Source organism: Podarcis bocagei (genome assembly GCF_964188305.1).
Source record: "Podarcis bocagei genome assembly, chromosome: W".
Lineage (NCBI taxonomy): Eukaryota > Metazoa > Chordata > Lepidosauria > Squamata > Lacertidae > Podarcis > Podarcis bocagei.
Genome location: NC_138131.1, coordinates 92287114 through 92313372, shown reverse-complemented (window position 1 = coordinate 92313372; position 26259 = coordinate 92287114).

Below are 26259 nucleotides of genomic sequence, written 5' to 3'. Positions count from 1 at the left end.
AGGTGCAAGAAGTTGCGGCCCAGGCGGCTGGTACCTTTCGAGGTAACCCAGCAGGTCAATCAAGCTCAAGTTGCCGACCAGTATGAAACTACACCCGGTGTTCCATAGGTCCCTACTCTCTCTGTACAGGGAGGGGCTGGAATTTCCAGGGCAAGAGAGAGAGGTCCCCACTCACCCACGCATAGAGGAGAGGGAACTCAGCAGTCAAGCCACGGAAATACTTGATTCAAGATTGAGAGGAGGGGAAGTGGAGTATTTGGTGGCTTGGGAGGGGGAACCTGAGTCGGAAAACACGTGGGTTCCTGCGGAGACCATCAGGGATGAGGATCTCAGGGGAGAGTTTCACAGCAGGTTCCCAAGGAAGCCCAAACCGGTAGCGAGGTTCTGGGAGGAGCAATTTGGCACTACAGATGAGGAAGAAAAGTTTGTGGGGTTTCCGGCCTCCGACAAGGAGGAAGGAGAGGAATCGGAGGGTGAGGAATCGGACTGGGAGGGTGATCTGGTACGAAGAGATAGCAGCAGGTGGAGAGCTATGTTTGAATCTTCAGAGGATGGGGGTAGCTCCTTCCGGGGATTTCCCACATCGCCGTCAGAGGGAAGGGAGGAACTTAGGCCAAAGGAACGGGACGGAGGTGAGGGGGGTTCTGGGGGGGGAGGTGGATGTCAGGGAACTGCCATCGGAGCCTAGAGTGGAGGTAAGGCTCCCCGACCATGCAGGAGAAGGGACCAGCAGAGGGAGAGAGAACACTCCCTTTGGGGAAGGTTATCAGCGTGACACTGGGGAGGAAGGGGACCAGGGAAGGACTTCGGAGAGAGGGCTCCAAGACTCTTCCACAGAGACCAGCGGGGAGAGTCCAGTACCTCCGCTGGCTACGCCTACTCTGCGCAGAAATCTTCCGCGCAGGGAGGCTAGGCGGAGACTGGGCGTCAAGGAATTTTTATGTTGGAAGAAATTCAGGAAACGCCCACTGACGGATTCTGCCAGCGACTGACAAAGCCATGGAGGAAGGGCTGTCCAGCCAGGGAAAGGTTTAGCCAGGCAACGTTGCCTAGAACTTCAACATCCTTTACGCACGAGCAACCCCAATTCCCATTACACACACACTTTGCGATTTCTGTGTCAATGTGCATTAACAGCAAAGAACACGACATGAAGTAAGCGCAATCCAAGATTCTTCTTTCTATGTAGTTGGAAACCAAAACAACCTGTTCAGCTTTCTTTAGGCTTATTACACTTCGCTTTGCTATTTGTGAAGAGAATCAGAACTTACAGGGTTAAACAGTTCTGAGTGACGTCTCACATTCTGAGGCGTGGTTATGTTCACATACGGGAGTGGTTTCTCTGTGTGTGATTCTTGTTTCGGTTTGACCGAGAGGCGAAAGATATGCCCTCTTTCGCCTGGCTGATTTATGATGTTTTTGCTACACGATTAAAGACTGTTGGAGATAAGCAACAAGGCTGCGTACAGTCTGATTTATTACACACACATTGCAACAGTTTTCTACCACTGCGGAGACTCTGCTGAAGGAAGCTGACAGTGAGCTACCCACGGGAGTCCAGTGTGGCGCAGGGAAACGTGCCGGACTCCATCATCAAGCCACAGGTTATGGAAGTCAGCCAAGCTTTTGAAGCTGTTGCCAGGTCGTGCTGGTGTGTGTGAAAGCCAGCTAGAGTCCTGCCTAACGTTTGAGGCAGATCGGAGGAGGCTGATGGAGTGGGAGCTGAGGAGCCACGTCGTCCGGAGTGCCCAGTTTGGCTGCTGAGTGAGTACCTTTGGAAAAGCCAACAGAAGGGAGGCAATGTCTCAGTTCCAGGAACATGGCTTTGAGCTTAAGCTGCCATGTCAGAAACTGACTAGCCAAACTTGGTTGGAGTGGAGCTTTCAAGCAGAGCTGCTGTTAGTTGGGGAGCGGCTGTGGGATGTTGTCCAGCCGATACCGAAGGCAGCTGGGAAAGCAGAGGCTAAGAGAGCTGCAAAGCAAAGTGAAGTTGAGAAGAGTGTGCTTGCTTTTTTGGCAGAAAATGTGGATGCTCATCTGGTGCCTGTTGTCCTGGGTGCAAGAAGGCCAGAGGCCGCTTGGCTAGCACTCCAAGAAGCTTGTGGAGCTGGAGTGGGAAGCAAGGGCCGAGAAGTGGCTGCATCCGGAGGGGAGAGGCAAGATGGCGCCGGCCATTTTCTTGAGAGCCGATACACAGCTGGGAGGAGCTGGGAGGCCCCACAGGGGGGCGAAGGGACTGTTACTGTTACTGTTGCTGCTGTTGCTGCTGCTGCTACTGTTGCTTTTGCAGAGTCTGGGGGCTGTGTGGATGCTGCAACGTGTCTGTGTGAGGAGCCTGGAAAGAGGCCAAGTGCTGGGAGCCCTTTACCCACCAGAGGGGGTGCAGGAAAGCGTCCTGGGAGTCCCGTGAGAAGAGAGGGCCAAACTGGCACAGAGAGCCCTGCAAGTTGTAAGAGAAGGGGGGCCAAGCCAGCAGAAGACATGGTTCAGGCTTTTCCCATTCGTCGATGTTTTGTCTGTGAGTCTGTTGACCATCTGCGTCGTTCCTGTCCGCAGAGAGCCAGAGAGGCCGGGCAGGATGTCTCCAAGGTCGTTTCCCATGGCAGTCAGCCAGGTTTCCATGGCAGCCAGTCCAGGAGAGGAGGCCAGCGTGGGAAAGCGAAGGGAGGACGTGACTCAGGGAGTGAAGACGGTTCTTATCACCTAACTGCCTCCATGGCAACGCTATGGAACAACTCCAGTGAGGACAAAGTGATGCGCTGGGTCATCGACTCAGGAGCCAGCCATCACCTGAAGCCACCACCTAGTGGCGGAATGCGGAACTGCAGAGCTGTTTCAGCTGGGAAAACTGTTATTTTTGCTGATGGGTCACAGAGGCCTTTGTCTAACGTGGGAAATGTTTTTGTTTCTTTTTTACAGGCGGAGCTGGAAGTCTACGTTGTGCCAGAGATGCATTGTTGTCTTTTATCTGTACCTGCTCTTGTAAAGGAGGGTTATAAGGTTTGCTTTGAAAATGATGTCTGTTCCATTTCCAGGGGTGGGAGACAACTGGTCAGTGTTGCATGTCAGAACAACCTATTTGTTCTGGAGACACCTCTGGAGGGTAAGGGAGACGCCGAGACAGCACAGGCGAAGTGTGCTAGTGTTCCCATTCATGATTCTTGTGTTCACTTGTGGCACAGGAGAATGTCGCACAGCAGTTTGGAAGATGTCCAGAAGTTGCTCAGATGCACGAAAGGTTGCAAACTGAAAGCATGTGGTAAATCCCTAGATTGTAGGGCATGCAGAAGGGCAAAGGTACAAAGGTGCAGTTATCTCAGAAGTAAGAGGGTAACCACAAAACCTTTTGAGCTTGTGGTCCCATGCAAAGTCTGAGTCTGGGCGGGGCCAGGTTTGTGCTGACGCTGACAGATGATTTTAGCCAAAATGGCTGGTCTTTCTCGTTGAAGCGGCATGGCGAGGCAGCACAACTGATTAAAGACTGGGTTGCGGAAGTGGAACTACGGTTCTCCAACAAGGTTCAGGGGTTCAAGAGCGACCGAGGGGCAGAGTTTACTGGGTCTGCTCTGCAGAGGTTTTTCAGCCAGAAGGGAATACGTCACAGGGTGACGGGTGCTACTTCTCCCAAGGAGAGGGGCGTGGCAGTGCACAAGAGTAGAGCTCTCGCTCAAGCTGCTGAGGTTCTACTGTGTGACTCCGGTTTGCCTCAGAGCTTTTGGAGCGAGGCTTGGAGGGCTGCCAACTTTACGATGAATAGGTCCTATAACTCGGTTATAGGTGACACACCGTTTTTCTTGTTGCACCGGAAAAAACCGCAGGTGCATTTCTTCCGTGTGTTTGGTTGCGAAGCCTGGGTGCTTGTGCCAAAGGCCCAACAGAAGGAAGATGATCCGAGGTTCCAGAAAATGATCTTCTGTGGATATGAGCCTGCGACAAAGGGGTGGAGGTTTGCATATCAAGAAGGTGATCAGACCAAGCTTCTGATCAGCAAACATGCTGAGTTCTGTGAGCAGAATGGTTGGTCAAGACTCAATGAGGGTCCTGATGTTCTCTCAGAATGTCTGTCTGATTCTGAGGAGGAGGGAGAGCCAGAGGCTGAACCTGTTGCTGAGGACCAGGTCTCTGAACAGGGTCAAGAACAGGGTTGGGTTTCTCCACAGGTTGTTAAAAGAGAGCCCAAGAGTGAGCCTTCATCTCCTGTTAGCAAAGTGCAGAAGGCCCGAAGACGCAGTAAGTCAGAGGGGGAGTCTTCAGATGTAGAAGACACACTTGCTGGTCCCAGTGGGTCAGGAGGAGCACCTGAGACTGTGCTCAGACGATCCGCACGCACAACAAAGGGGGTGCCACCTGAGAGGTTTCAGGTCACCAGGGCATGGGTTGGTTTCGCGCAGTGCGAACCTGGGAGTTTTGAGGAGGTTCAACAGTTGCCTGAGACAGATGCCAGAAGGGGGCAAGAGGCAATGGGAAGGGAGTTGAACTCAAAGAGGTCTGTAGATGTGTGTTCACAGTTTCCCTCAGGATGCGAGACGAGAGGGGGTGTGAAGAGAATCAGAACTTACAGGGTTAAACAGTTCTGAGTGACGTCTCACATTCTGAGGCGTGGTTATGTTCACATACGGGAGTGGTTTCTCTGTGTGTGATTCTTGTTTCGGGAGTCCAGTGTGGCGCAGGGAAACGTGCCGGACTGCATCATCAAGCCACACTATTTGTGGGTGAATGAACACCGAAAGAGCAATCGAAGCTTATTCATCCTTTTTCTATTGAGATGTTACCATATGTTTACCTATGCTTGATTTGGGCTGGTAACAAACATTTCTGCGATTTTTGGTTGAATGTGCATTCTAACCCCCAAAACACCAATTTGAAATAGGGACAACCAGAGCTTTATCATCTTCTTTTTATGTAGATGGAACCCAAAACACCTATTTGCTTTCGTTTGGGGTGATTCTGGCGCACACCCAAATAATACCATGCGTATTGAAAAAAGCCCAGTCAAACCTTATTCGCCGTCTTCCTACGCATATGGAAGCGAAAAGATGGTGTTGTGTTATTTTGGTCTCATTGCACACACTTTGCGATTTCTGTGTCAATGTGCATTAACAGCAAAGAACACAACATGAAGTAAGCGCAATCCAAGATTCTTCTTTCTATGTAGTTGGAAACCAAAATAACCTGTTTGGCTTTCTTTAGGCTTATTACACTTCGCTTTGCTATTTGTGGGTGAATGAACACCGAAAGAGCAATCGAAGCTTATTCGTCCTTTTTCTATTGAGATGGAACCAAAACACCTATGCTTGATTTGGGCTGATAATAAACATGTCACTCTGCGATTTTTGGGTGAATGTGCATTCTAACTCCCAAAACACCAATTTGAAATAAGCCCAATCAGAGCTTTATCATCTTCTTTTTATGTAGATGGAAACAAAAGGCATTTTTGCTTTGGTTGGGGGTGATTCTGGTGCACACCGAAACAACACCATGCGAATTGAAAAAAGCCCAATCTTTTTCTTTTCTTTTTTTTTAATTTTAAAACCTTTATTTTTATTCCAACAACTTAAAAACACATATACATCGTTCACTAAAACAACATCATCAAGAAGGTAAAAAAAAAGAAAAAGAAAATTAAATAGATCCAAAATCAAATTCCATATTGTTCAGGTACTAAATCCTTATACACATCTGTTACATTGTTAGACTTCCCACCACCACAACATGAGCTGTAATTCAATAATATATTCGGCAGTGTCTTTTGTTAACCAATATTACTACCTCGCAGTTTTTATATTATACCTACTGTGATTTTGATATTTCCTAAAATCATCTCCATGTATGAGAGGAATTTGTTCCAATCGTTAATAAATTTGGTGTTTTTCTGTTGCCTGATTTTCAATGTCATTATTGCTAAATCAATATACTCAATTAGTTTGGTTTGCCATTCTCTGATTGTTGGGACGTTGGGTGTTTTCCAATTCTGTGCCAACAGTATCCTAGCGGATACTGTTGCGTACTGGAATAGGGTTTGGTCGTCTTTCTTGATTTCATCCCCGACCATTCCTAAAAGGAATGCCTCGGGCTTTTTAGGGAAGGTATACTTTAGGATCTTTTTTAATTCCTCATAAACTGAGGTCCAGAATTTCTTTACCACCTCACAGGTCCACCACATGTGATGGAAGTCTCCCTCCTTCGTCTTACATTTCCAACAGGTCTTGTCTCCGGTTTTATACATTTTAGCTAATTTTGTTGGTGTGATGTACCAACGGTACATCATCTTTTCCATATTTTCTCGGAGACCGACACAGGCTGAAAATTTCATATCCTTATTCCATAGTTTTGTCCATCTTTCGTATTCTAGGGGGTATCCTAAGTCTATGGCCCATTTAATCATAACCTCTTTGACCTCCTCATCCATGGTGTCCCAGTCTAGTAGTTGGTTGTACATTTTGGTTAAGAGTTTTGACTTCCCTTCTATTATTTCTAGTTGGAACTTAGATTTATTCTTGCTCATTCCGACTTTTTTGTGCTCATTCCATAGGGCATTGATTTGATTTGGTGGAAAAAAGCCCAATCAAAGCTTATTCGTTGTCACGGGATTTGGGGTTGCTTGTGTGTAAACCTCTAGCTGTTCCAAACTGCTTAGGGTCGGTTGTGTCTTTCCCTGACTGAGCAGCCTTGGCGCTGCTGCTCAGTCGCTAGCAGAATCCGTGAATGGGTGTCTCCTAAATTTCCTCCAGCATAAGAATTCCTTAACGGACAATCTCCGCCTCACCTCCTCCACCCTCCTCACTGACTTCACTGGAAGAGTCTCGGAGCCTCACCTCCGAGCTGCTCTCCGCCTCTCCCTTCTTCCTGGTGTCCCCTGGACTTCCTTCCCCAGATGACGTTCTCTCTCTTCCCTTACTCGTCCCCTCTCCTGCAGAGTCCCGGAGCCTCGCTTCTCCCCTCTGCTCCGATGTCAGTTCCCTGACATCCACCTCCCTCCCAGGGCCCTCCCACCCCCCCGTCCTTTCCTCGGACGGTGATGCAGGAAACCCCCGGAAGGAACTCTCCCCTCCATCTGATGATTCAAACACCCCTCTCCATTTGCTGCTGTCTCTTCTCTCTCCCCAATCTCCCCAGTCGGATTCTTCTTCTGACACTTCCCCTTCCTCCTCTTCGGAGGCGGGAAAACCCTCAAAATCTTCCTCTTCATCGGTGGTGCCCAATTGCTCCCCCCAGAACCTCTCGGAAACCTTTCTCAGAAACCTGCTATGAAACTCCTCCTGCAGATACTCATTCCTAATCTCTTCTGCTGGGACCCATGCATTTTCCTCTGCTGGCTCCCCCTCCCACGCCACCAAATACTCCACTCGCCCCCCTTTCCACCTGGAATCGAGAATTTCAGCTGCATGGTCACTGAGTTCCCTTTCCTCCATCTGTGGATGCAAGGGTGTTTCACTTTGCTGACCCAGAAATTCCCTCCCTTCCCTGAACGGTGAGAGTAAGGACCTGTGGAACACGGGGTGCAGTTTCATGTGAGATGGCAATTTGAGTCTAAAGGCCACCGGGTTAACTTGCTGGGATACTTCGAACGGTCCCAGTCTCTTTGGCCGTAGCTTCTTGCACCCTCCTTTGAACGGTAACCCTTTGGTAGACAACCACACCTGGTCTCCCACTCTTATGGTTTCTCCCTCCCTGCGGTGCTTGTCAGCCTGCCTCTTGTACTCTTCCTTGGCCCTTTCCAGGTTTAACTTAAGCTGTTGGTGTAAAGCCTCCATCTCTTCCACAAATTTTTCAGCTGCGGGAACACTCCAACTTCCCTCCCCTTCCCCTGGGAAAGCCCTGGGGTGACACCCGTAATTCGCCATAAACGGACTCATCCCTGTAGACACATGTTCTGCGTTATTGTATGCAAACTCAGCCAGCGCTAAGTTGTCCACCCAATCCTTCTCCCTCTCGCTGTCGTAGCAGCGTAGATATTGTTGAAGTACGCTGTTCGCTCTCTCTGCTTGTCCGTTGGTTTTGGGATGTCTGGCCGTTGAGAACCCAACCTCGACGTCCAGCAGACTCATAAGCTTCCTCCAGAATCTGGTCGTGAATTGCCGTCCTCTGTCGGATAAAATCCTCAAGGGGGCGCCATGCAACCTGAAAACATGCTCTACAAACAGCTTTGCTGTTTCTTCTGCAGTCACCGCATGCGAGCACGCAATAAAATGGCACATTTTGGTCATCAAGTCAACTACCACCATTACTGCCGTTCTCCCCCTAGCTTTGGGTAAATCCGTCATAAAATCAATTGCTACCACCTCCCGTGGTCTCTCTGGTGTGGGTAAGGGCTCCAGTAACCCTGCAGGTGCTGTCCTCTCCCCCTTCGCTCTCTGGCAGCACTGGCACCCGCATACATATTCCTTCACATCTTCCCTCACCCGTGGCCACCAAAACTGCCTGGTGACCAGTAGCATTGTCTTATGTTGGCCAAAATGTCCTGCCGTGGGGTTGTCATGCAGTTGTTTGAGTATTCTGCTCCTCAAATCCCCCTCAGGTATGTACAATGGACCCTTATAGTACAGTGCCCCGTCCTTTACTTCGAAACCCCCCCCCCCTGAGTTTCCCCAGTGATACCAATTTCCCGGATCTTGGTTTGTGCATCCTGATCATCCCTCGTCAGACCGGCCAGCTCTTGCCTCCCGACGAACACTCCCCCACACACCCATCTGTCCTCGGGAATGACATGTCGTGCTTCTGGTCCTCCCTCCCCTTCCTCGTATTCAGGCTTGCGAGAGAGGGCGTCTGCTCTGACATTTTCCTTCCCAGGCACGTACCTAATCTCAAAATTAAACTTGGAAATCTCTTGAGCCCACCGCACTTGTCGTTGGTTGATCACTCTTGCCGTTCTCCAATATTCCAGGTTCTTGTGGTCAGTACACACCTTGACTTTGTGCTGTGCACCTATGAGAAAATGTCTCCATCGTCGAAAGGCCTCGTGAATTGCCAGTAGTTCCCGATCGTACACTGTATAGTTTTGCTCTGACTTGTTCAGCTTCCTGGAAAAGAAGGCACACGGCTTCCACTGTTCCCCATTTTCCTGCTGGAGCAATATGCCCCCCACAGCTCTGTCTGGCGCGTCCGTCTCTAGCCTCATCGGCTTCTGCAGATCCACATGTAGGAGCTGCTCTTCCGACGCGAAAGCCCTCTTAAGCTTTTCAAAGGAACGCTGTGCCTCTTCTGTCCATTCGAACTTCTTCTTACTGCTGAGACAATCCGTTATGGGTGCCGTTAGATGGGCGAAGTTCTTGATGAACTTCCTGTAGAAATTTGCAAACCCCAAGAACCTCTGCACGTCCTTCCTGTTCTTGGGGGGCTTCCATTCTAGCACGGCCTGCACCTTGCCTGGGTCCATGGCCAAGCCCTTGTCTGACAACCTGTAGCCCAGGAACTCCACCTCTCGTGCATGGAATTGGCATTTCTCCAGTTTGACCCACAGCTGATGCTCCTGCAGCCTTTTCAGCACTTCCCTGACATCTTTCACATGCTGCTCCTCGTTCTCTGAGTAGATAAGTACGTCGTCCAGGAAGGCCACACAATTCACAATTGGAGTCCGAAGGGCATAACTAAGTACTCAAAGGCTCCCAGAGGGGTGAACATGGTGGTTTTCCTTTCATCCCCCTCCCTCATCCTTATCAAGTTGTACGCCCCCCGAAGGTCCAGCTTGGTAAAAATCTTCCCCTTCCTTACCCTGGCCAAGATTTCATCAGTTCTGGGCACTGGGAAGGTCACTGCTTCCGACACCCTGTTCAACCCACGGTAGTCCACTACGAACCTGGGCTCATGGGAGTCTCGCTTGTCCACAAAGAACACTGGACTACCCCCCACCGCCCTCGATTCCCTTATGAACCCTCGCTTCAGGTTCTTGTCAATAAACTTCCGCAATTCCTGCATCTCCCTATCTGACATGGCGTACATGCCCATGACATGCCCACTGGCAGCTGAGCGTCTGGGAGCAAGTTGATCTGGCAGTCAAAGGGCTTGTGGGGGGGTAGCCGATCCGCCTCCTTCTCGCTGAAGACTTCTTCCAAGTCCGCATACTGAGGTGGTATCTTCCCTTTTTCCCCTACTGCCATCCCTGCCACCCTGGCTACTGCCATCCTCGAGGTTTCCCCTCCGTGGCAATGCTCTACGCAGTGGGCCGACCCAAAGGTGACTGTCCGCTGATGCCACCCTACTACTGGGTCGTGCAGTGCCAGCCAACTCATTCCCAGTATGATAGGTGGTCCTGCTAAGGTGGCTACGTGAAAGGCAATGGTCTCAGTGTGTCTGGAAACTGTCATTTTCATGGGCGGGGTCTGGTGGGTCACTTCCCCTCCCAAAAGTTCTCTCCCATCAATCGTGGTTACTTGCAGGGGATGTTCTAGAGGCACCACCTGTAGCTGGTGTTCTAGCGCAAAATCCTTGCTAAAGAAGTTGCAAGAGCTGCCTGAATCCAGCAGCGCCTTCACTTTGATGGGGTGTCCGTTTGGGAGTTCTAGCACCACCTCTATGACGATGGCTGCTCGGGGAGGGTCTGGTTTGGGCACTTCTACTGGTTGCTCGCCTGGCTGCTGTGCCCTCCTTCCTGCAGCCAAGCACGGCCGTTTCCCGGAGCCTCTTTTTTTTCCTCCTCACTCCCCACTGCCCCCACCATTCCTTGCCACGCCTTCTTCTGAGGGCATACTCTGGCAAAATGTCCCAGCTGCTGGCATAGGAAACACCTCTTACTGGTTTTCCCCTCCTTCTTACGCACCTCGCTGGAGTTTGAAAACCCGCACACGCGCGCTCCTCCAATCTCCATTGGCTCCTCGGGTGGCACAGTAGACACTGGTATGTCTGGAATGCGGTTGTCATGCCAACGCTCTGCTCTCCCTTCCCGCCTTTCCAGCGTGCGCGTCTGTCAGGGGCTCAGGGACAGAGGCACAGGGGAGAGAGGAGATGGAGAGCGAAGGGGAAGAATCTGAGGGCAGCATAGGGGAGTATGACAGTGACCCGAGAGATTCCATGAGCTTCTCCAGCGAATCAGAAGATGCCCAGAAGGAGGCGCCGATGGTCAGGGCGAGGGAGGTCCCAGGGGGGACACACCAGAGACAGGGGGCCAGCGGGGACTCCCAAAGCAGCAGCTGGAGATCAGGACCAGCTTCCTCACCAGAGCAGAGTGGGGGGGGAAGAGTCACAGGTGTCAGGTCCAGCTAGCCCCCCCCCCCGAAGGGGGAAGCAGTGACAGGAGCAGTGAAACGGTCAGGAGGAAGGTTGCCGGCTGGGCGCGCGCGCCAAGTTCAAATGTACAGGCGCGCGGGACAGCAGAAAGCCCAGATCGGGAACCAGGTCCTAAAGCCCGCCGGAGGCAGGGGGAAGACTCAGGGGATTCAGCGTCAGAAGAGTCTAGGAAGGGAGAAAACCCAGCTGACAGGCGGAGCCAGCGGAGGAAAGAGCAAAGGAAGAGGTGGAGCAAGGCTAGGGTCTTATACTGGTGTATGGGGGGAGGAGACTCAGATGGAGCTTCAGCGGTCTAGAGTCTCAGACGTAGAGCTGCACGCTGCTGATGTGAAAGGGAAACTGAACTTCAATAAAGACTTTTGTATATAACAACGGACTGGCGTTGGTCCTTTGTGAGCTGGGACCTCGGGCAGCTCTGACAGCGTCTCTTGTCGGACTCCTACAGCGAGTGCCAACTTGGTCAGCTGGTCCATCGATTCCGGGTGGGGTGAGCGGGAAAGTTCGTCTCTCACCCAAGGGGATAAGCCCTCCTCAAATAACATTTGTACTGGTTCCGAACTCAGGTCCCACCCAAGTTTATGGATCAGCATAGCAAATCTCAACCAGTACTCTCTCACTGACTGGTTTCCTTGTTTGCACCCCATCAGTTCTTTGCACGTCACGCTCAGTTCAACATCGCTCGAGAACATGTGATCCATCGCGCTAAAAAACTTTCTCAGGTCCTTCAAGGCCGCGTTCTCCGCTGCCATTAAGGGTCGAACCCAATCTCTGGCCCGCCCCTCCAGGTGCCCCACCACGAAAGCGACTCTTCCCCCATCGTGGGCAAAGTCATCGTACTACAGCTCCAGCGCATACTGCACTTCTGTCTTAAAAACGTTATAATCTCTGGGGTTGCCCCCAAACTTCTGCACAAGTCCCGGTACCTTTCTTGCGATGGGGGTAATCTTCCCCTGGGCATCATGTGTCCTCCTTTCATCCAGCCGCGCCGCTAGTAGAGCCAGTTACTGCTCCAAGTCTCGGTTTCTCTCCTCCAGACTCTGTCCGCCTTTGGCCCCCTCTCCTGCGCCGGCTCCTCCGGTTTGACTCATGATTGTATCCCGGTCCTCTTGCACACAAGCAACGTAAGGGACTCACGGATTGCTGTCACGGGAATTGGGGTTGCTTGTGTGTAAACCTCTAGCTGTTCCAAACTGCTTAGTGTCGGTTGTGTCTTTCCCTTACTGAGCAGCCTTGGCGCTGCTGCTCAGTTGCTAGCAGAATCCGTGAGTGGGCGTCTCCTAAATTTCCTCCAGCATAAGAATTCCTTAACGGACAACATTCGCCTCGCCTCTCTGCACGGAAGCCTTCTGCGCAGAGTGGGCGTGCCGAGTGGTGGTCCTCCACCCTCCCCACTGACTTCACTGGAAGAGTCTCGGAGCCTCGCCTCCGAGCTGCTCTCCGCCTCTCCCTTCTTCCTGGTGTCCCCTGGACTTCCTTCCCCAAATGACGTTCTCTCTCTTCCCTTACTAGTCCCCTCTCCTGCAGAATCTGGGAGCCTCGCCTCTCCACTATGCTCTGATGTCAGTTCCCTGACACACACACTTTGCGATTTCTGTGTCAATGTGCATTAACAGCAAAGAACACGACTTGAAGTAAGCGAAATCCAAGATTCTTCTCTCTATGTAGCTGGAACCCAAAACAACCTGTTTGGCTTTGTTTGGGGTTATTACACTTCGCTTTGCTATTTGTGGGTGAATGCACACCGAAAGGGCAATCGAAGCTTATTCGACCTTTTTCTATTGAGATGGAACCAAAACACCTATGCTTGATTTGGGCTGATAACAAATATGTCATCTGCGATTTTTGGTTGAATGTGCATTCTAACCCCCAAAACACCAATTTGAAATAAGCCCAATCAGAGCTTTATCATCTTCTTTTTATGTAGATGGAACCCAAAACACCTTTTTGCTTTCGTTTGGGGTGACTCTAGCGCACACCCAAATAACACCATGCGAATTGAAAAAAGCCCAATCAAAGCTTATTCGTCTTCTTACTATGCATATGGAAGCGAAAAGATGGTGTTGTGTTCTTTTGGTCTCATTGCACACTGTCAGTGGCTCAGGAACAGAGGTGCAGGGGAGAGAGGAAATGGAGAGCGAAGGGGAAGAATCTGAGGGCAGCGTAGGGGAGTATGACAGCGACCCGAGAGATTCATAGAATCATAGAATCATAGAATAATAGAGTTGGAAGAGACCACAAGGGCCATCGAGTCCAACCCCCTGCCAAGCAGGAAACACCATCAGAGCACTCCTGACATATGGTTGTCAAGCCTCTGCTTAAAGACCTCCAAAGAAGGAGACTCCACCACACTCCTTGGCAGCAAATTCCACTGTCGAACAGCTCTTACTGTCAGGAAGTTCTTCCGAATGTTTAGGTGGAATCTTCTTTCTTGTAGTTTGGATCCATCGTAGTTTGGCTCCGTGTCTGCTTCTCTGGAGCAGCAGAAAACAACCTTTCTCCCTCCTCTATGTGACATCCTTTTATATATTTTAACATGGCTATCATATCACCCCTTAACCTCCTCTTCTCCAGGCTAAACATGCCCAACTCCCTTAGCCGTTCCTCATAAGGCATCGTTTCCAGACCTTAGACCATTTTGGTTGCCCTCCTCTGGACACGTTCCAGTTTGTCAGTGTCCTTCTTGAATTGTGGTGCCTAGAACTGGACACAGTACTCCAGGTGAGGTCTGACTAGAGCAGAATACAGTGGCACTATTACTTCCCTTGATCTAGATGCTATACTCCTATTGATGCAGCCCAGAATTGCATTGGCTTTTTTAGCTGCCGCGTCACACTGTTGGCTCATGTCAAGTTTGTGGTCAACCAAGACTCCTAGATCCTTTTCACATGTACTGCTCTCAAGCCAGGTGTCACCCATCTTGTATTTGTGCCTCTCATTTTTTTTGCCCAAGTGCAATACTTTACATTTCTCCCTGTTAAAATTCATCTTGTTTGTTTTGGCCCAGTTCTCTAATCTGTCAAGGTCATTTTGAAGTGTGATCCTGTCCTCTGGGGTGTTAGCCACCCCTCCCAGTTTGGTGTCATCTGCAAATTTGATCAGGATGCCCTTGAGTCCATCATCCAAGTCGTTGATAAAAATGTTGAATAAGACCGGGCCCAAGACAGAACCCTGTGGTACCCCACTAGTCACTCTTCTCCAGGATGAAGAGGAACCATTGATGAGCACTCTTTGGGTTCGGTCAGTCAGATTCCATGAGCTTCTCCAGCGAATCAGAAGATTCCCAGAAGGAGGCGCCGATGGTCAGGGCAAGGGGGGTCCCAGGGGGAACACACCATAAACAAGGGGCCAGCGGGGACTCCCAAAGCAGCAGCGGGAGATCAGGACCAGCTTCCCCACCAGAGCGTAGTGGGGGGAAGAGTCCCAGGTGTCAGGACCAGCGTCTCCCCCAGCAGGGAGAGAAGATGAGTCAGGGCTGACCATGCCTCTATCGGAGAGTGGGGGAACGGAGGGGAGGTCAGGTCCAGCTAGCCTCCCAGAAGGGGGAAGCAGTGACAGGTGGGAACGTTTGGGCAAAGAGGGGCTGCCAGGACCCAAGCCGGAGGGAGTTGGCCTCGGGAAGAGGGGGGGCAGCATCGTAGCCCACTTCGACGGGGACCTGCAGCAGTATCCTAACTTCAGGGCAGACATAGCTTTCACGCTCAATTTGCTTCGGAAAGACTTTAGAGATGAGGAGGAAAAAGTAGGGTTCATAATCACTCATCTGCATGGGGAAGCTAAATCGTGGCTGCGCAATTTATGGCGTGAAAATGATCCCGCCCTCCAGGATTCAAACGCATTTATCAAAGCTATGGACGCTTGTCTTAAATCAACGGTAGATGTGGATGTGGCCAGGAGGGAAATGCACGGGCTGACGCAGGGCAAAGCCACGGTTAGACAATATCACTCCCGCTTTTTTGCGTTAGTAAATGTGCTGGGCTGGGAGAAGGACTCAGCTGACGTGAGGGATCTGTTCTGGGAGGAGCTAAATGGAGCCGTGAAAGATGAGCTGGCGAGGGGAGAGAGACCTACCAATACCACAGAAGTCGTCCAGAGGGCGCTGGCGATAGGGGTGCGCCTGGAAGAACGCCCTTGGAGCAGGGATGACGGACGGATGGCACGCATGCCAGCCAAACAACTCCCTTCCTTCCCAGAGAGCCAGGGCGCGCACAATCCACGCCACCACTGGGGGGGGAGAAGAGCCGATGGAGATAGGTGATGCCAGGGCTCAGACAGCGACCAGAGCCCAAAAACCGGGAGCAGTCAAGACGAAGGCTCCTAGAGGGAGCAGGAAGTGTTATATCTGCAACAGTGCACTGCACATGACCAAAGAGTGTCCCCAGAGGATCCAGAAGCACACTGCAGCCTTAGCAACAGTACGGGGAGCAGTTCAGCAGGGGGAACAGCTGCAGGGAAACGACGAAGCCTGGCTGGAGGCAGAGGCACTGGGACCCAGCCAGGCGAGTCAGTGAAGCAGTCCCCAGAGATTTTGCAGCCCACAGACCCCCTCCCACCCAAACCAGTGGTGCAACTCACCGCATCACTCCAGCTGCCAAATGGAATCACCCTGGAAGTCCCTATTACCATTGACTCTGGTAGTAATGCAGACTTTATAGGAGTGGACTTCATCAGGCTACATTGCATAGCGCTCCTACCAGCCACGATGCCCCTAAACGTCGTCACGGTCGATGGCAGGAAGCTGCTGGGTGGACAGGTGGTGCAGCAAACACCGCCTCTGGTAATGCAAATTGGAAATCACCGGGAAGTCATCAGCTTCAATGTCACCCACCTGTCGGACACGCCCATAGTGTTGGGCATGAGTTGGCTGGATAGACACAGCCCGGCATTAGCATGGTACCAGCGAAAATTAACCTTCTGCTCCTCCTACTGCGCAGAACACTGCATCCGAACCAGCCAGGAAGAGGAGGGACAAGGGGATGAACCACAGCTACACCTAGGCATGGTGCAGGCGGTACCCAACAAGTACAAGGCGTTTTTGGAGGTCTTCTGCGAGAAGGAAGCGGACAAGCTGCCTCCCCACCGGCCCTACGACTGCGCGATTGACCTCCTACCGGGGGCGACGCTGCCGACTGGAAAACTGTATTCCATGTCTGAAGACGTACTGCCGGTCACCAAGATGGCGCACTTCATTCCTTGCGCGAAGGTGGCCACAGCGAAACAGACTGCCAAACTGTTCATAGACCACGAGTTCAAAGTTCACGGCTTACCACGGTCCATCCTGTCCGACCGGGGTCGCCAATTCGTCTCGAGCTTCTGGCAGAAGCTGCTGGGCATCCTGAACGTCAAGATCAAGTTAGCGTCGGCACGACACCCGCAGACCAACGGGCAGGCGGAGAGGGTCAACGCCATCATGCAGCAGTACCTGCGATGCTACGCGAATCAACAGCCCTTGACCTGGGTGGACTACCTACCGCTGGCCGAGTTTGCCTACAACAACACGAAGCACGGGTCTACAGGGGTGACACCGTTCTTCGCCAACAATGGGCGGCATCCCAGAACCTTCCCGGGGTTAGAGACGAAGGGGGAGGGGGAGCCACGGGGTGCAGAGCACTTGGCAGCAGAGTTGCAGGAGGTCCACGACCAACTCCGAAGGCACTTGGAACTAGCAAAACACGCCTACAAAATGCAGGCAGACAGGCACAGGAGAGTCGGGGAAGACATCCAGGTGGGGGACTGGGTCTGGTTAGCGGCCCAGGCAGTGCCGGCCAGAACGTTAGCTAAGAAGAAGCTCAGACACAAGCAGCTAGGGCCTTACCAAGTCGAGGCACAAATCAACCCAGTGGCCTTCCGGTTAACACTCCCGGAGGGCTCCAGAATGCACCCGGTATTTCATAGGTCAGTGCTCACACCCTACAAAGAACCCCACAGGTTTCAGGCGCCAGGGACCGCACCACATCCACTCAGAAAATCACCAACGGGGGAGGAGTCCACGAGGGCGGCGCCACTCAACGAGGTCACGGAGATTTTAGACTCGAGATGGGGGGAAGAGGGAGTTGAATATCTCCTCGCCAGGGAAGGTACCCCGGCCAGCGCCAACAGGTGGGTACCGGACTATGCCTTGGAGGAGCACTACCTCAAAGACGACTTCCATGCACTCTTCCCACACAGACCTATGCCGGCAGATTATTTCGATGACTGGCTTTTCACACCCACACTTTCAGCCAGCACGTTCCAGGGGTTCTCATCAGCTGAGGAAACGGCGCCAGACACAAGCTCCCCGGAGGGATGACTCTCGGGGTCTGCCACGGACCGCTCTTATTGGTGGGACAATCAACCGGAGGTGGGGTGGAGCAGGGAACTGCTAAGGGGGCCCTGGCACGCAGCATCACCCGAGGTAACAGGGGGAGAGACGGACATGGACGTGTTGGGGGAGGACCTTGGGTTCGAACACGAATGCAGAGAGATGGAAGCAGAGGAGATCGACGTCGACGAGCCCATTACGGGCTGGCCGGCTACACACCAGGGGGAAGGAACGGTATCCCGCACTCACCCCCACAGCACTGGAGCACCCGGAACCCGCACCCGAAGGGGAGGAGGGGGGAAGGGGGGCTTCGAGGGGGGGATGGATGTCAGGGGCTCAGGAACAGAGGTACAGGGGAGAGAGGAAATGGAGAGCGAAGGGGAAGAATCTGAGGGCAGCGTAGGGGAGTATGACAGCGACCCGAGAGATTCCATGAGCTTCTCCAGCGAATCAGAAGATTCCCAGAAGGAGGCGCCGATGGTCAGGGCAAGGGGGGGTCCCAGGGGGAACACACCAGAAACAAAGGGCCAGCGGGGACTCCCAAAGCAGCAGCGGGAGATCAGGACCAGCTTCCCCACCAGAGCGTAGTGGGGGGGAAGAGTCCCAGGTGTCAGGACCAGCGTCTCCTCCAGCAGGGATAGAAGATGAGTCAGGGCTGACCATGCCTCTATCGGAGAGTGGGGGAACGGAGGGGAGGTCAGGTCCAGCTAGCCTCCCAGAAGGGGGAAGCAGTGACAGGAGCAGTGTAACGGTCAGGAGGAAGGTTGCCGGCTGTGCGCGCGCGCCAAGTTCGAATGTACAGGCGCGGGGGACAGCAGAAAACCCGGATTGGGAGGCAGGTCCTAAAGCCCGCCGGAGGCAGGGGGAAGACTCAGGGGACTCAGCGTCAGATGAGTCTAGGAAGGGCGAGACCCCAGCTGACATGCGGAGCCAGAGGAGGAAAGAGCAAAGGAAGAGGTGGAGCAAGGCTAGAGTCTTAAACTGGTGTCTGGGGGGAGGAGATTCAGACGGAGCTTCGACGGTCTAGAGTTTCAGACGTAGAGCTGCGCGCTACGGTTGTGAAGATGAAACTGAACTTCAATAAAGACTTTTGTATATAACAACGGACTGGTGTTGGTCCTTTGTGAGCTGGGACCTCGGGCAGCTCTGACACACACACTTTGCGATTTCTGTGTCAATGTGCATTAACAGCAAAGAACACGACATGAAGTAAGCGCAAAGCCATTTCCGAGCTAGAGAGGAGAGGGGGTTGCGGGCTAACCCCTCCCACACACTCCACTCGCAGGTGCTTGCCTTTTGCCCCCGCGAGAACAGGGGAATCCCCGGGCGTGCCGGCAACTTTTAGCAGCGTCTTCACAGGCATTAGGGTGATTTATGCAAGGTGCCTGGCGCTCCAGGGCACTTTAATCCGGAAATCTAATTAATCAACAGATCTATTTAAACTAAAGCCCTGGATAAAACAAATTTAATTGAAGGTCACGTATAAATGAAAATATAATTAATTAACAGATCTATTAAGTGCCTGCCTTCGATCAGACAAAATTTAATTGAAGTGCTTTATTTTATTTTATTTTATAAAATTTTTATTGGTTTTACAAAATTTTTAAAGACAAACAAACACGTAAAAAGACATACAAACACGTATAATTTCGTAACATTTTTTCATAAACTTCTTTTCCGGGACTCCCCCATACCCCCCCTTTCTGCATCCCAATGTCCAAAATATTTTTTTAGCAACTTCTAAATATTCCTTTCCAACCTCTGTCGTCTTAATCTTTTCTATAATCTTATCTCATAACACTGTATCCCTTTCTTCCTGAAAATTTCAACATTCTAACATTCATCAAGTTTATAATAGTCCTTAAGGTAACTTTTAAATTTTCTCCATTCTTCTTCCGCCGTCTCTTTTCCCTGATCACGGATTCTGCTTGTCATCTCAGCCAATGTCATATAGTCCATCACCTTCATCTGCCATTCTTCTAGAGTGGGTAGATCTTGTGTCTTCCAATACTTTGCGATGAGTATTCTTGCTGCTGTTGTAGCATACATAAAGAAAGTTCTGTCCTTCCTTGACACCAATTGACCGACGATGCCCAAGAGGAAGGCCTCTGGTTTTTTAGGGAAAGTACATTTAAGTACCTATTTCATTTCATTATAAATCATTTCCCAGAAGGCCTTAATCTTCGGGCATGTCCACCAAAGGTGATAGAAGGTACCTTCAGTCTCTTTACATTTCCAACACTTATTATCAGGCAAATGATAAATTTTTGCCAGCTTGACTGGGGTCATGTACCACCTGTAAACCATTTTCATAATGTTTTCCTTTAAGGCATTGCATGCCGTAAATTTTATACCGGTGTTCCACAACCATTCCCAGTCAGCAGACATAATGTTTTGGCCAATGTCCTGTGCCCACTTAATCATAGCAGATTTAACTGTTTCGTCCTGTGTATTCCATTTCAGCAGCAAGTTATACATTCTTGATAAATTCTTAGTATTGGGTTCTAACAATTCAGTCTCTAATTTTGATTTTTCCACCTGAAAGCCAATTTTCCTATCCTGTTTGAAAAATTCCATTATTTGGTGATATTGAAACCAATTTTGTACTTTATGTTTCATTTTCTCATGACTTTGTAATTTCAATTTATCTCCCTCCTGTTCCAAAATTTCCCAATACTTCGGCCATCCGACCTCCATATTGAGTTTCTTCACTGCCTTAGCCTCCACTGGTGACACCCATCTGGGGGTTTTGTTTTCCAACAGATCTTTATATCTTATCCAAACATTAAACAGTGCTTTTCTGACAATATGATTTTTAAAGGCGCTATGCAGCTTAATTTTATCATACCATAGATATGCATGCTGTCAGAGGCTGCCTCAGGTCTCAGCTCACAAAAGACCAACGCCAAGCTCTTCTTATATACAAGGATGTTTATTGCAGTTCATTATTGGTTCCACAACCGAGGCGCGCAGCCCCGCGTCTCTAACGTCAGACATTTGAAGTCCCCTCTGAGTCGGTCCCGCCTCTACACCAACTTAAGAGGCTTGTGCTAGACCACCTCTTCCTGTCTTTCCTTTTCCGCAGGGTCTTTCTGCCCCCCCTGGGTTCCTTCCCTCCTGCTCTCTCCTGAAGCGGATTCCTCAGATGCCTGTTCCCCCCTCCTTCGTGCTTTGGGGCTAGGCTCCTCCTCCGGGCTTTCTCCATTTCCGCGCGCCTCCACATTTTGAACTTGGCGCGCGTTCGCTACCCCTGACCTTCCTCTTGACACTTACACTACTCCCTGTACTACTCTCCGCCTCTTCTGGCAGGACGTCCTGCCCCGATCTCCTTCCCCTGTCTCTTTCCTGCTCCGCTCCGTGTGTCACACTGGGAACTCCCCTCTCTTCCCTTCGTTCCTGCTGGGAAGCCGGCCCCGATCTCCCACTCCCACTCGGGGTTTCCCTGCTGCTTCCCTGCTCCTGGCAGGTCCCCCCTGTGACCCCCCTTGTCCTGACTAGGGGCGCCCCCTCCTGAGAAGCCTCCGATTCACTTGAGAGACTCATGGAAGATCTCAAGTCATTGTCATCCTCTTCCTCACTGTCCTGGGATTCTTCCTCGTCGCTCTCCATCTCCTCCCTCACCTGTGCCTCTGTCTCTGAACCCCTGACATCCATCCCCCCTCGAAGCCCCCCCTTCCCCCCTCCCGCTGCTCGGGCGCAGGTTCCGGGGGCTCCGTCGTTGCGGAGGTCGCTGCCGGACACAGGTCGTCGACGTCGATCTCCTCTGCTTCCAGTTCATTGTTTGTGTACTCGAACCCATTGTCCTCTCCGAACATGTTCACGTCCTCCCCTCCCCCTGTTGCCTGGGTGGGGTCTGCTTGCCAAGGACCGATCCGCCACCTCGTGCGCCAGTCCTCTTCTGGTTGGTCGTCCCACCAGTAAGAAGGGTCGGTGTCCACCCCCGAACACGATCCCCTTGGAGGGCTCGACTCTGGCGTTGTCTCCTCTGCGGAGGAGAACCCTCGGAAGGTGCTGGCGGAAAGTGTGGGCGTAAAAAGCCAATCGTCGAAAAACTGTGCTGGCATGGGCCTGTGTGGGAAAAGGGCATGGAACTCGTCCTTGAGGAGGGGTTCGTCCAAAGCGTAGTCCGGCACCCAACTGTTGGCGCTGGCCGGGGCGCCCTCCCTGGCGAGAAAATATTCTACTCCCTCTTCCCCCCATCTCGAGTCCAGAATCTCTGTGACCTCGTTGACTGGTTCGTCCTTAGGTGACCTCCCCCTCTTGGGCGACTCCCTGCTTGGTTCTGGTGCCGTCCCTGACTCCTGAAATCTGTGTGGGGCCTTGTAGGGGGTGAGCACCGACCTATGAAAGACCGGGTGCATTCTGGAACCCTCGGGGAGGGCCAATCGAAACGCTACGGGATTGATCCTGGCCTCAACTTGGTACGGCCCTAGTTGCCTGTGTCCTAGCTTCTTTTTAGCTAACGACTTGGCCGGCACCGCTTGGGCCGCTAACCATACCCAGTCTCCCACCTGGATGTCTTCCCCCTCCCTCCTGTGTTTGTCCGCCTGCACCTTATAGGCTTGTTTAGCTAGCTCTAAATGTCTCCGTAGCTCGTCGTGCACTTCTTGCAATTCTGCTGCGAAATGGTCGGCTTCCTGTGGCGCCCCCTCCCCCTTCGTTACGAGCCCCGGGAAGGTTCTGGGATGCCTTCCATTGTTAGCGAAGAACGGCGTCACCCCCGTCGACGCGTGCTTCGTGTTGTTGTAGGCAAACTCAGCCATCGGCAGGTAATCCACCCAAGCCGCGGGTCGCTGATTGGCGTAACATCTCAGGTACTGCTGCATGATCGCGTTGACCCTCTCTGCTTGGCCGTTGGTCTGCGGATGTCTCGCCGACGACAGGTTGATTTTGACGTGCAGGATCCCTAGGAGCTTCTGCCAGAAGCTGGACACAAACTGGCGCCCCCTGTCGGACAGAATGGACCGTGGCAACCCATGCACCTTGAACACGTGGTTGATGAACAGTTTGGCTGTTTGCTCCGCTGTCGCCACCTTCGCGCAAGGAATGAAATGCGCCATCTTGGTGAACAGGTCTACAACCACAAGCACCGCCGTCTTGCCTCGCGAACTGGGCAGATCAGTGACAAAGTCCAGCGCCACCCTCTCCCATGGTTGCAGTGGCGTTCCCAGCGGTTCCAGCAGTCCCGCTGGCTTCTGGTGCACTGGCTTGGACCTTTGACACGTGTCACACCTGGCGACGTACTCCGCGACCTCCCCTCGCATCTGGGGCCACCAAAAGTCTCTGGCCACTAATTCCGTCGTCTTTTCCTTGCCGAAGTGGCCAGCGCTGGGTGCGTCGTGCAACTGCTGCAGAACCTTCGCGCGGAGATCGTCTCCCGGAACGTAGAGAGCACCTTTACGGGTCAGCAGGCCGTCGCGTATCTGGAACTCGTCGTCCTTCGCTGTGCCCCTCCGCACCTCTTCCATCTTGGACTGTGCGAACGGATCCGCCTGCAACGCGCGACGCACCGCCTCCAGGTCCACGGCGGCTGAAGCGCACGCCCACGCCTGCGGTGCAAAAATGTGCTTGGCTGCCACCGGTGCCGCTGCCTCGAGATACTGCGGTTTCCTGGAGAGCGCATCTGCTATGACATTGTTGTCGCCTGGGATGTACTCTATCCTGAAATCGAAATCCGCAAAGAACTCCGCCCAGCGTATGTGCCTCTGGCTCTGTAGCTTCGCCGTGCGCCAGTACTCTAGGTTCTTGTGGTCCGTGCGGACCTGCACGGTGTGCTTGGCTCCGATGAGGAAGTGCCTCCACGCCTTGAAAGCTGCGTGGATGGCCAGCAACTCCCTGTCCCAGATGGTGTAGTTCTGCTCCGACTTGCTGAGCTTCCGGGAGTAGAAAGCACAGGGCCTCCAGTTCCCCTGCGGGTCTTCCTGTAAGAGGACGGCCCCCACCGCTCTGTCAGATGCGTCAGTCTCAACCCTCATGGGCCTGCCAGGATTCACGTGTAGCAGCTGTTCTTCGGACGCGAAGAGACTCTTAAGTCTCCTGAAGGACTGCTCCGCTTGGTCCGTCCAGGTGAACTTCTTCTTCTTGGAGCTGAGAGTGTCCGTGATAGCTGCCGTCTCCCTGGCGAAACCCCTGATGAACTTGCGGTAAAAGTTGGCGAAGCCGACGAACCTCTGGACCTCTTTCCGATTTCGCGGGCTCTTCCAGTCCAACACCGCGCGGACCTTGGCGCTGTCCATGGCTAGTCCCCTGTCGGACAGCCTATAGCCCAGAAAATCCACCTCCGTCACGTCAAATTGGCACTTCTCCAGCTTGGCGTAGAGCCTGTGCTCCCGTAGCCTCTGCAGGACCTCCTTCACGTCGCTCTCGTGAGCCTCCGGCGATTCTGAGAAGATCAGAATGTCGTCGAGGAAACATACGCACTTCTTGTAGAGGAGTCCCGCTAGCACGTGATGCATAAAAGCTTGGAAAAAGTGGGAGCCATTTTGGAGACCAAACGGCATAACTCTGTATTCGTAGGTGCCCAACGGCGTGAACATGGCCGTCTTCCACTCATCACCCTCTCGCACGCGTATGAGATTGTAAGCTCCGCGGAGATCCAACTTGGTGAAGATCTTCCCTTTCCGCACCGTCGCGAGCAGGTCGTCAATCTTGGGCATGGGAAAGGCCGCGGGCTTTGTCTTTGAGTTTATGAATCTAAAGTCTACGATCAGCCTCTTTTGGGGCGTGTCCTTCTTCACAAAAAACACAGGACTGCCCCCTACAGCCTTCGATTCTCGGATGAATCCCCGCTGCAGGTTGTGATCTATGAACTCCCTGAGCTCCTGCAGCTCCTCCTCGGACATGGAATACAGCTTCACAGGCGGCAGCGTTGTCCCTGGCAAGAGGTCAATAGCGCAATCGTAGGGCCGGTGAGGTGGCAACTGGTCAGCCTCCTTTTCGCAGAAAACCTCCAAAAACCCCTTGTACTTGAGGGGTACTGCTTGCGCCATGCTGAGACGTAGCTGCTGCCCCTCCTCTTGGCCCTCCTCCTCCTGACCGGTCTGGATGCAATGCTGCGCGCAATAGGACGAGCCGAAGGTGAGCTGCCGCTGGTACCACGCCATGGTCGGGCTGTGCCTATCCAGCCAACTCATGCCTAACACTATAGGCGTGTCTGACAGGCGGGTGACGTTGAAACTGATGACTTCTCGGTGATTGCCAATCTGCATCACCATGGGCGGCGTCTGTTGTACCACTTGCCCCCCCAGCAGCTTCCTGCCATCCACTGTGACGACGTTCAATGGCAGCGTGGCTGGCAGAAGCTCTATGCGATGCTGCTTGACGAACTGCACCCCCACGAAGTCTGCGTTGCTCCCACTGTCAATTGTGATGGGGACCTCCAGGGTGCGTCCATTAGGTAGCTGGAGAGTTGCAGTGAGCTGCACTACAGGCTTGGGTGGCAGGGGGTCTGTAGGCTGCAAAAGCGCTGGGGACTGCTCTACTGACTCGCCTGGCTGTGCCCCAACATTGCTGATTCCAGCCAGGCATTGTCGTTTCCCTGAGACTGCTCTTCATGCTGTGCTGCTGCAGTTACTGTTGCCAAGGCTGCAGTGTGCTGCCGGAGCCTCTGGGGACACTCTTTCGCCATGTGCGTTGCACTGTCACAGATGTAACACTTCCTGTTCCCTCTAGGAGGCTTCTTCTTGACTGTTCCGGACGCTGGGGCTCCGGCCACTGACTGAGCCTTTGCACTCCCCAGTTCCATAGGCTCCTCCCCTGCCTGCAGCTGAGGTGAGAGACGCGGACGTCCTGGATCTCTGGGAAACAAAGGAGGCACTCTAGACGGTGCGTGAAGCTGGCTACCCCCTTCATTGCGCCAAGGGCGTTCTTCCTGGCGCACTCCAATGGCAAGCGCTCGCTGCACCACGTCTGCCAGGGTTTTAGGTCTGTCCCCCCTTGCCAGCTCGTCTTTCACAGGGCCAGAGAGCCCCTCCCAAAATAAGTCTCTGACAGCCAGAGAATCTTTCTCCCATCGCAGCACATTCAGCAAGGCGAAAAAGCGAGCATGGTACTGACGTACTGAAGCCTTGCCTTGCCTTAAACCATGGATCTGCTGGCGTGCTACATCCACATCCACGGTAGACTGGAAGCAAGCGTCCATGCATTTGATAAATTCATCAGAGTCCCTTCGAGCAGGGCAATCCTCGCGCCACAGATTGCGCAGCCAAGCCCTCGCTTCCCCATGCAAGTGGGACACAATGAAACCCACCTTCTCCTCCTCATCTTTAAAGTCGTCGCGAAGCAAATGCAGCGCATATTCTACGTCTGCTTTAAAACTGGGGTATTGCTGCAGGTTCCCATCGAAGTGGGCTACCAAGTTGCCCCCTCTTCTGCCCAGTGCTACTCCAGCAGCTTTGGTCCCCGGGAACCCCACTTGGCATGCATGATCCCACCTGGCTTGCAGATCTTGGCACCGCTTTTCCGCCTCTTCCCCCTTCTTCTGGGAGACCACTACCTCAGTGGTAAGCCGGGAGACTGCGTTGCGTAGCTCAGCTATCTGCTGCTCCATACTCATGGCTGCCAAACTTCGTGAGCTTTGCAAAAAAAAAAAAAAAATTGCGTATTTTTGGAGGGGACTTACTGTCAGAGGCTGCCTCAGGTCTCAGCTCACAAAAGACCAACGCCAAGCTCTTCTTATATACAAGGATGTTTATTGCAGTTCATTATTGGTTCCACAACCGAGGCGCGCAGCCCCGCGT